Source organism: Camelus bactrianus, chromosome 31 (genome assembly GCF_048773025.1).
Source record: "Camelus bactrianus isolate YW-2024 breed Bactrian camel chromosome 31, ASM4877302v1, whole genome shotgun sequence".
NCBI lineage: Eukaryota > Metazoa > Chordata > Mammalia > Artiodactyla > Camelidae > Camelus > Camelus bactrianus.
This window is the reverse complement of record NC_133569.1, coordinates 1,035,226-1,044,293: the sequence shown is the minus strand read 5'-3', so window position 1 is coordinate 1,044,293 and position 9,068 is coordinate 1,035,226. Positions and strand designations below refer to the sequence as shown.

Sequence of the window (9,068 nt, the reverse complement as noted above, 5' to 3'; positions counted from 1 at the left end):
TTTATACACACTCTTATATGTTTGTATATTATTCAAAGACATAATTAATTTTATTGATAAACAATTTAAGGTACCAGCTAGATGTCATTGGGCATCAGTTACAATTCTACAAAGATGTAGCACAGATTTACAGTCACAATAATGGCGTGTCAAGTTGTTGGAAGAAAGTATTGATGTTCAATAATAAACAAGCAAAATCGCAGAAGGCCAGATAGTTTGAACATCTTTCAAAAAATGTTATTTATCTAAGATGGCATGCAAAATGCTCTCATTTCAAAAAGAAATGTTGGACGTATCAAAGTGTTTATCTTTGTGGCTGGGTTTTGTGGCACAAGAAAAATATAGACTAAAGGTGAATATTCAAGTCTGTCATCTGAATCCTTGGGTACATGTTGCTAAATATTCAGAAACATTTGGTTTGGTATTATATGATGATACAATAGTGTGATAATAATTTTCATGCACATACTATGGTATCATTTTATATAATCTCTTTGCAGCAAGGCAACTTCTAAAATGGCCCCCAAAGAACCCTGCCTCCTGAGATGTTATCTTTGTATAATCCTCTCCCTCTGACTGTAGTCACTTAATTTTAACCAGTAAAATATGACAGAGATGATGAGATGTCACTGATGTCACTCATGTGATTAGGTTATAAAAGATTGTGATTTCTGTTTTTCCAACATACTCTCCCTTTCTTTCTGGCTTTGATGAAGCAGTCTGCCATTCTGAAAAACCCATGTGGCAAGGAACTGAGCATGAGCCACTAGCAAGTCAGGAAGTAAGCTTCTCAATCCAGTAACCCTCAAGCAACTGAACCAGCCAACAATCACACATGAGTATGAAAGCAGATTATTTCCCCGTAGAACCTTTAGATAAGACTTCAGTGCTGGACAGCACATTGATTGCAATCTTATGAAAGACTGAAGAGACTGGGAGGTAATAAATGTGTTGTTTTGTTGTCTTCTTGTGGCAAAATATACACAATGTTTATCATTTTAACCAAAAGTGTATATACCTAAGTAGCATTATATATACATTCACAATATTGTGCAACCATCACCACTATTTATATCCAAAACTTTTTCATCATCCTCCAAAACAGTTTATACTCATGAAAACAGTAACACCTGTTCCCCCTGAGCCCAGGTAAAATGCTACTACTATATCTGTCTCTATGCATTTGCCTATTCTAGGTTCCTCATGTAAGTAGAATCATACAATATTTGTCCTTCTATATCTGGCTTACTTCTCGAAGCACAATGATTACGAGGTCCGTGTTGTAGCATACATTAAAATTTCATTCTTGGACCACCTTGGGTAGCTGCTTTTAAGCGGCCGCCATTACCTCTAGCGCCCGCCAAGCGTTTGTGGGTGCAGCGGGGTTCTGAACTGGGGGAGAGTCAGGGGTGAGCAAGGAGCGGACTGAAGCATCGTGGGCAAAGGAGCCAGGGTGTCCACACACCTAAGTTCCTAGAAAAGGGCTTCCCGGACATCTCCTGCATGGCGAGAGCCAGCACCACACCCTGGGACCATCTGCGAGCACCCGCACCTGAATGCGAGGCGCTCCAGTGCATGTGCGTGGAAAGGCCCTTCCAGCACCTGATCCCGAGACCCCAACGGCTGGTGGCGCGCGGCCAGGTGGAGCCTGTCTTGGCGCAGCTGTGTAGGCGGAAGCGGTGCTGGGTTCTCCTCGCTCTGCTGGCAGCGCTGCTCCTCTCTGGGGCTGAGGCTGCCAATGGAGAATGTGTCATCCACGAATTTTGCCAAGTTTGAAAATAGTGGGAAGATGCTGGGCCGCCATCCCTAGGTGGTCCTACAATGTCACTGACAGATACTGCCAGCAGTTTGTGTATGGAGGCTGTGAAGGGAATGATGATAATTATATGACCAAGGAGGAGTGTCTTGCAAAATGTGCTGGTGTCACAGAAAACACCATTGATGGTCCGGCCACCAGCAGGAATGGAGCAGATTCCTCTGTCCCAAGTGTTCTTAGAAATCAGGATGCTGGTGACATCTCCAGTGATATTTTCAACTATGAAGAATACTGCACTGCCAAGGCGGTCACTGGGCCTTGCCGCGCAGCCTTCCCACGCTGGTACTTTAATGCCGAGAGGAACTCTTGACAACTTCAACTATGGAGGGTGCCAGTGCAATAAAAACAGCTACCCCTCCAAGGAGGAGTGCATGCAGCGCTGCTTCGGCAAGGAGTTGTATCCTGCCCTGCCCCACGGCACTAAAGTGATGGTGGTCCTGGCAGGGCTGTCCGTGATGGTCCTGATCCTCTTGGGAGCCTCCATAGTCTGCCTGATCAGGGTGGCACACTGGCACCAGGAGTGCACCCTCCGCACCATCTGGAGTTCCGGGGACTACAAATGGCAACTGGCAAAGAACACATACATTTTGTGAACGCCCTGTTGCTAAGGGTTTGCCCTCCTCCACCAGCTGTTGATTAAAGAGAGCCTGGGAAGGGAGGGGAGACATGTGTTGAATGCGTGTGTACTTTTTTCAAATAAAGTGATTTGTATTTGTGCGATCATTCGTTTTCTGTTTGTTACTTCAGAAGTAACAAACTTCTTAGGGCTTGCTCCCTGGTCTCCTGGGGTTGGTTTGCTTTGGAAATCCTCTTAGGTTAGGGCTGTGTGTGCAGGTGGTCTGGCCCTAGACTGAAGTAAGCTCCTCTTCGAATTATTTCTTTGCTCCTGATACAGTTTTCTATACTTATGTTGAATCTTGTTTTCTCCTTTCCCATCACAAAAGTGATGTTTTAATAGTTTCCTTCATTTGTTTTTTGGTTTTTTTAAGTAAGCAGAAACATAAGTTTTTTATTAGGATTCTGAAAGGAAGAAAGTAAGATGTACAAGTTTAATAAAAAGGGGCTTCCCTTCTAAAATTAAAAATAAATAAAATAAAATAAAACTTCATTATTTTTAATAATTGAATAATATTCCAATGAAGCATAGACCACATTTTGTTTATCTGTTCATCTGAAGATGGACAGCAGGTTGTTTCCACCTTTTGTGAACAGTGCCTCTATGAACATTGGTATACAAATATCTGAATCCCTGCTATAAATTCTTTAAGATATATGCCTTGGAGTAGAATTGCTGGGTCATATGGTACTTCTGTTTTTAATCTTTTGAGAAACTGCTGAAATGTTTTCCACGTGACTACCAGTTTCCGTTGTCCACAGTAATGCGTGAGTGATCCAGTTTCTCCACATCCTCACCAACAACTGTTATACTGGAGCTTTTTATTTACTTACTTATTTTATTATTTAGCCATCTTAGCAGGTGTGAAATAGTATCTTATTGTGGTTTTGATTTGCAGGTCTCTAATAACTACTGATGTTGAGCATTTTTTTTGCAAGCAATTGGTCACTTGTTTATTTTTGTTGAAAATCTTGTTTCAAACCAGTTTTTATTTGGGCTGTTTATTGTATTTTTAAAAGGATCCTTTATATAATCTGGATATTAATCTCACACTTAATTTGAAATATTTTCTCTCATTCATTATATTATCTTTTTGCTTTTTGATGCATAAATGTTCTAGATTTTAATAAAGCTTAGTCTATTTTTTTCTTTTGTTACTTTTGCTTTGATGTCATATTCATAGGTCAATGACAGACTCAGTATCATGGAGATTTTCTCCATTATTTTTCCTTAGAGTTTTATTGTTTTAGCTCTTGAGTTTACATTTTAGATCTCTTTTTAATTAATGTTTTCTTATGGTTGTAGGTAAAGTCCAGATTTATACTTTGTCCATTTTTCCCAGAACCATTTGTTGAAAAGACTTGTTCTTCCCCCAATGAATAGTCTTGGCACTCTTGTCAAATATAAATTGACCATTCATTATGTGAAGATTTATTTCTGGGCTCTCTATTCTATTCTTTTGGTTTATATGTCTGTCCTTATGCTAGTACAGTATCTTTTAAACCAGTGTAGCTTTATGGTAAGTTTTGATATTATGAAGTGAGTTCTTCAACATTCTTTTTTTTTCAAGATTGTTTTTAGCTAATCAAGACCCTTGCAAATCTGTATGTGTTTGGGGACTGGCTTTTCCTTTTTTTTTTTTTTTTTTGCCAAAACAATGAATGTAAGAATTTTGATAGAGGTTGTGTTAAATCTGTAGATTGCTTTGGGTATTAACTCTTTCACTCCATGACCATGATGTCTTTCCATTTGTTAGGTCTTCTTTAACGTCTTTCAGCTGTTTTCTAGTTTGCAGCATACAAGTCTTTCACCTCCTTGGTTATATTTAATTCTAATTATTTAATTTTTCAGGTGCTACTGTAAATAGAATTTCTTCTTTAATCTCCATTTTGGGTTATTTATTACTGGTGTATATAAACACAAGTGATTTTTGTGTGTTGATCTTTTCCCTGCAACCTTGTTGAATTTGTTTATTAGCTTTCTTATGAATTTTTTTGGGGGGGTTTCTATATATAAAATTGTGTCATCTATGAGTAGAGATGATTTTTCATCTTCCTAATTTGGAAGCCTTATATTTATTTTTCTTGTTTAATAGTTCTGACTAAAACCTCCAGTACAATGTTGAATGCAGTAATAATGGACATCTGTGTTCATGATCATAGTGGGAAAGTTTTCAGTCTTTCACCATTGTGTATGATGTTAGTTTTGAGTTTTTCATAAATACCCTTTATCATATTGAGAAATTTTACCTTTACTTTCAGTATTCTGAGAGTATTTATCAGGGAAGAGTGTTACATTTTGTCAGAAGCCTTTTCTGAGTCAATTTAGATAACTATATAGTTTTTTTTGCTCCACTTCTGTTAATGTGATGTATTACCTTCATCGGTTTACTTATGCTGAACCACTCTTGCATGTACTGGTATAAATCTCATTTAATCATGGCTAATAACTCTATTAATATGTTTTTGGATTTTATTTGCTAATATTTTGTTGAAGATTTTGCATCATATTCATAAGAAATATTGGTCTGTAGTTTTATCTTCTCATGATGTCTTTATATGGTTTTGGTATCAGAGTAATGCTGGCAACAAAAAATGATCTAGGAAGTATTGCCACCTCTAAAATTTTTTGGAAAGGGTGAGAATGATTGGTGTTAATAATTAGTTAAATGTTTAGTAGAATTCACGGGTAGAGCCACCTGGTCCAGGACTTTTCTTTGTAGGGAGGATTTTGATTCCTGATTTAATCTCTTGTTATAGGTCTGCTGAAATTTTCTCTTTTTTTCTTGAGTGTAAATTTAGTTTATTGATTGGAGAGTTTTTTTCTTTTTCCTTTTTAATGTTGACATTTATAGCTGTAAATAGCCCTCTGAGTACTGCTTTCACTGCGTCTTTGTATTTTGGCATGCTTCATTTTTGTTTTCATTCTTCTTTATTTTCTAATTTCCCTTACAATTTATTCTTTGGATTTTAAGAGTGTGTTGTTTAATTTCTACATGTTACTAATTTTTTAAAAAAAATTTTCCTTCTGTTATTGATGTCTAACTTCACCCTGTTGTAATCAAAGAAAATGATATATGTGTCATCTAAATCTTTTGAGTATTTAAATCTTTTGAGAATAGTTTTGTGACCTACCGTATGATCTATCCTGGAGAATGTCCCATGTGCACTTGAGAAGAAGATGCTATTCTGCTGTTGTTGGGGATTTTTAGGGCAGTGAAACTATTCTGTATAGTATATTGTTGGATACGTGTCATTATACATTTGTCCAAATACACAGAATGTACATCACCAGGGATGAATTCTAATATAAATTATGGACTTATGGACTTTAGGTGATTATGCTGTGTCAGTGTTCATAAATTGTAGCAAATGTACCACTCTGCTGGGGGATACTGATAATGAGGGTGGCTATGCATGTTTGAGGGCAGGTATGTGTGGGAAATCTCTGTACCTTACCCTCAGTTTTGCTGTGAACCTTAAACTGCTCTAAAACACCAAATTCTTAATTTAGAAAAAGAAAATGATCATAAAATATTTCCACAAGTGATTTTTTGGGTTTACTTATAAGTTAGTTATCTTATTTGTCAGAAAATCTTGGGCTGGTCATTTTTGTTCCCACATAGGTGATTTTGTTATTTTAAAACTTTTCAGATTTATTTGCAACCTGTAATCAACCCACATATATTATTCTTAATCTATTCATGTGTCATAGTTCTTAGCTATAAATTGCAAAATAAATTCCAATTAATATAATTAAAAGATGGATTATCGAAAGTATAAGATGAAGCTCACAGAATCTATGTATGGAAAACCTTTTAAAACAAACACCTAGAAAGTAGAAGGGGAAAGAGAAAAGCTGAGAACACAGTGACGTCTCCCAAAGACCTCCAGAGCAGCTCTGTTTATGGTGCAGCACAAAACTGACCGCCATAGCTGGGTTACTACTCTCAGTGGATACTTAATACAACACTGTTGGGCCTTTGATTACAGTGTCACTGTCTTCAGTGTACTCAAACTATGATTGGTGGAATGAATCCTAAACTTTCACTGCTATTTTAGGTTATTAACACCAGAGTCAGAGTCAGATATTCACTGCAGGCTCACTATTCTAAGTGATACAATTTGACTGGCTTAGCTTTAGTCACATACTGGTGAGCTGGATGCCAAAGTCCGAAGGTAGCAGGAAAAAGGCTCTAGTTACTCGTCAACATCACTAGCAAAAATTCCCAATGTAGTTTACCACTTCGGCTGCCCAACGCCCAGGTACATGCTTCTCTGCATAATTAAAACTGTTTATAACTGATTTAATGCAAATATTGTACATTTTGCCCAAGACACATTGACCCATCCACAATGTATTATAAGTCACTGCTTCTAGTTCTGACATACTATCAACTCACTATTATTCATATCACAAAATGAAGCATCACAGTGTATCTTAATCAGTGAATATTTAGGCAGAAGATAAAAATAGTTAAACTTTATAAATATTCACAGGCTATGGCAATAAAGAAAACTAGGATAGATATTACAGTCTTCATTTCTACAAGTCAAACATTAATTACTTCACGGTAAATTGAGTTTTTTTAATTACCCTTAATTTACTCAGAGTCACAGCTGGTAAGTAGTGTGGTCAGATTCCAGACCAAGTAGTCATGCTTCAGAGTCTGTGCTGTTAATCTCTAGGCATTATTACTTCTCAGTCCTATTAGTTTTCAGTCCTTTTTCTGGTTTCTGTAATAAATCCTTTTCAGATGCTTATTTGTCTCAGGATCTTTGAGATGAAGTATTCCAGTCTTTATTCTTATATGAAATTTTTAATGTTCTCATTTCTTCTAATTTAACCATTGTATTTACTAAAATTCAAAAGTGCAACATTATATTTAGATTTTATGTTTACAGACTAGCAGAGTAAGTGCTATTTCCCTGCACTATTATTACTCATCTTAGAGCCTTTCCACCCTGCTTCTGATTTTTCCCCTTTGCTTTCTTGTCAGTAAAATTAGTGCTGTTTTCTCCTACAGGCTTCCTGATCATAAGCCATAAGCCTATGTCAGACAGCGTAAATCAAGCCGCACACTTGACCCAGTGTCAACTGTCGTGTTTATATACTATCTTCTTCATCCTAGTGGGACCATTTTTCCTGAACAGAGCTTCATCAACTATAACAGAGGTTAGCAATTTGGCCTGAAGTAAAAGGTGTGCATATTTTTTTGGAATGTCATTTGGAATGTTGTAATTTTTCAAGTCACTGAGTATACCTCTCTCTTAGATAATACCTTTCCACATCATGTAGCCTAATTTATCATAAAATTGTAGTAGAGTATAGCCCTAAATTCTTCTAAACTTAAGGATTTGTTTAAGATGTACTCCATGCACATATTTTATTGGGAAAATAAAGGAAGAGCAGAAGGAAGGCATTCAAGAATAAGATCTCTTATATTGTCTAACTCTGAACAATCTCTTCATTTCTACCCCTCATGGATGTGTGGAGGATAAGAGTACTTTGACTTTCTCAAGAGAAAAATGCATGCTTAATACAAGACTGATTACAAGAGTAACTGTTTTTGACCTGATTTAATTAGAGTTATTTTAGAGTCTCACAATGCCAATTGTTACTTTTAGATGTAATTGATCATTTTGGTGATATAGTCATTCAGATCTAATTTGTCATGAAATGTTTCAATAAAGAAGATTTTAAAATATTTTCTTTCAGATTTCTCTTTTGACTAATTTTATTCCCCTCTTTATTTTTTATCCTTAGTTCTTAAGGCTTTGAGTTTTCCTCCTTAACCTTTTTCACATCTGAACTTCCTTTTAATCTATCTTTCTAGATCAGGCCTTTATCATCTCTTGACTACTATTTTGAGGTTTCCTGTGAGATAGATTATTAATACCATGGAAATGGGGACTATGTCTCTATGATTCACTTTTATATCCTAAATGCTGAGAACAGTGCCTTGCCTCACTCTGAATAGTAAGGAGGCTTTTAAATATATCATAAATTGAAGAATAAATGAATGAATAATGAAGATGCCTTTACTAATTCATTATCTTCTTCTCTCCAATAAATGCCCAACAAATAATCAGACTAATCAACTGCTTACATGACAGCAGTTTTTTGTATGTATGTATATGTGTGTGTGTGTGTGTGTGTACAGGATCACAACTTTTCTCAGAAAAAATCCTATTTCTTCCACTAGTCTGAGAACTCATTGATTTTTTATAAAGTATCTAGGAAATTAATTTCACCAGACTTACTTTTATCCTTCATGCTGATTGTGGATCACAGATGTGTAAACTCTTCAAGATGTCAGAAAGAGTGAAAGCCCCATGTGCAAAGAATATGGAAGGTGGCAAAATATGCAAACATTTAGATTAATGGTTACTACTGATGTTCAGGAAATTATCTTGTGGATATTGCAAAAATCCTGGAAAGTTACTATTATTTGCATCAGTTGAATTTCCTCTCCATGTTGCTTTCAAATCTGTTTATATGAAAGCTTTCCTATTTCATTTTCTTTTCTATGTGTCCCTTCATTGTTGAACGCTACAAGTGAGAAAAGTGGTGGAATTTATGTGCAATTTTAAAGCAGCAAAGTGTTGTGTTTAAGAGCATGTACTTTGGAGTCAG

General features: G+C 36.2%; 1 pseudogene; it reads left to right on the top strand.

The window, feature by feature from the left end:
* The first annotated feature begins 1,532 nt into the window (after positions 1-1,532).
* LOC141575718 (kunitz-type protease inhibitor 2 pseudogene) lies at positions 1,533-2,641 on the top strand (annotated as a pseudogene).
* Positions 2,642-9,068: the final 6,427 nt, after the last annotated feature.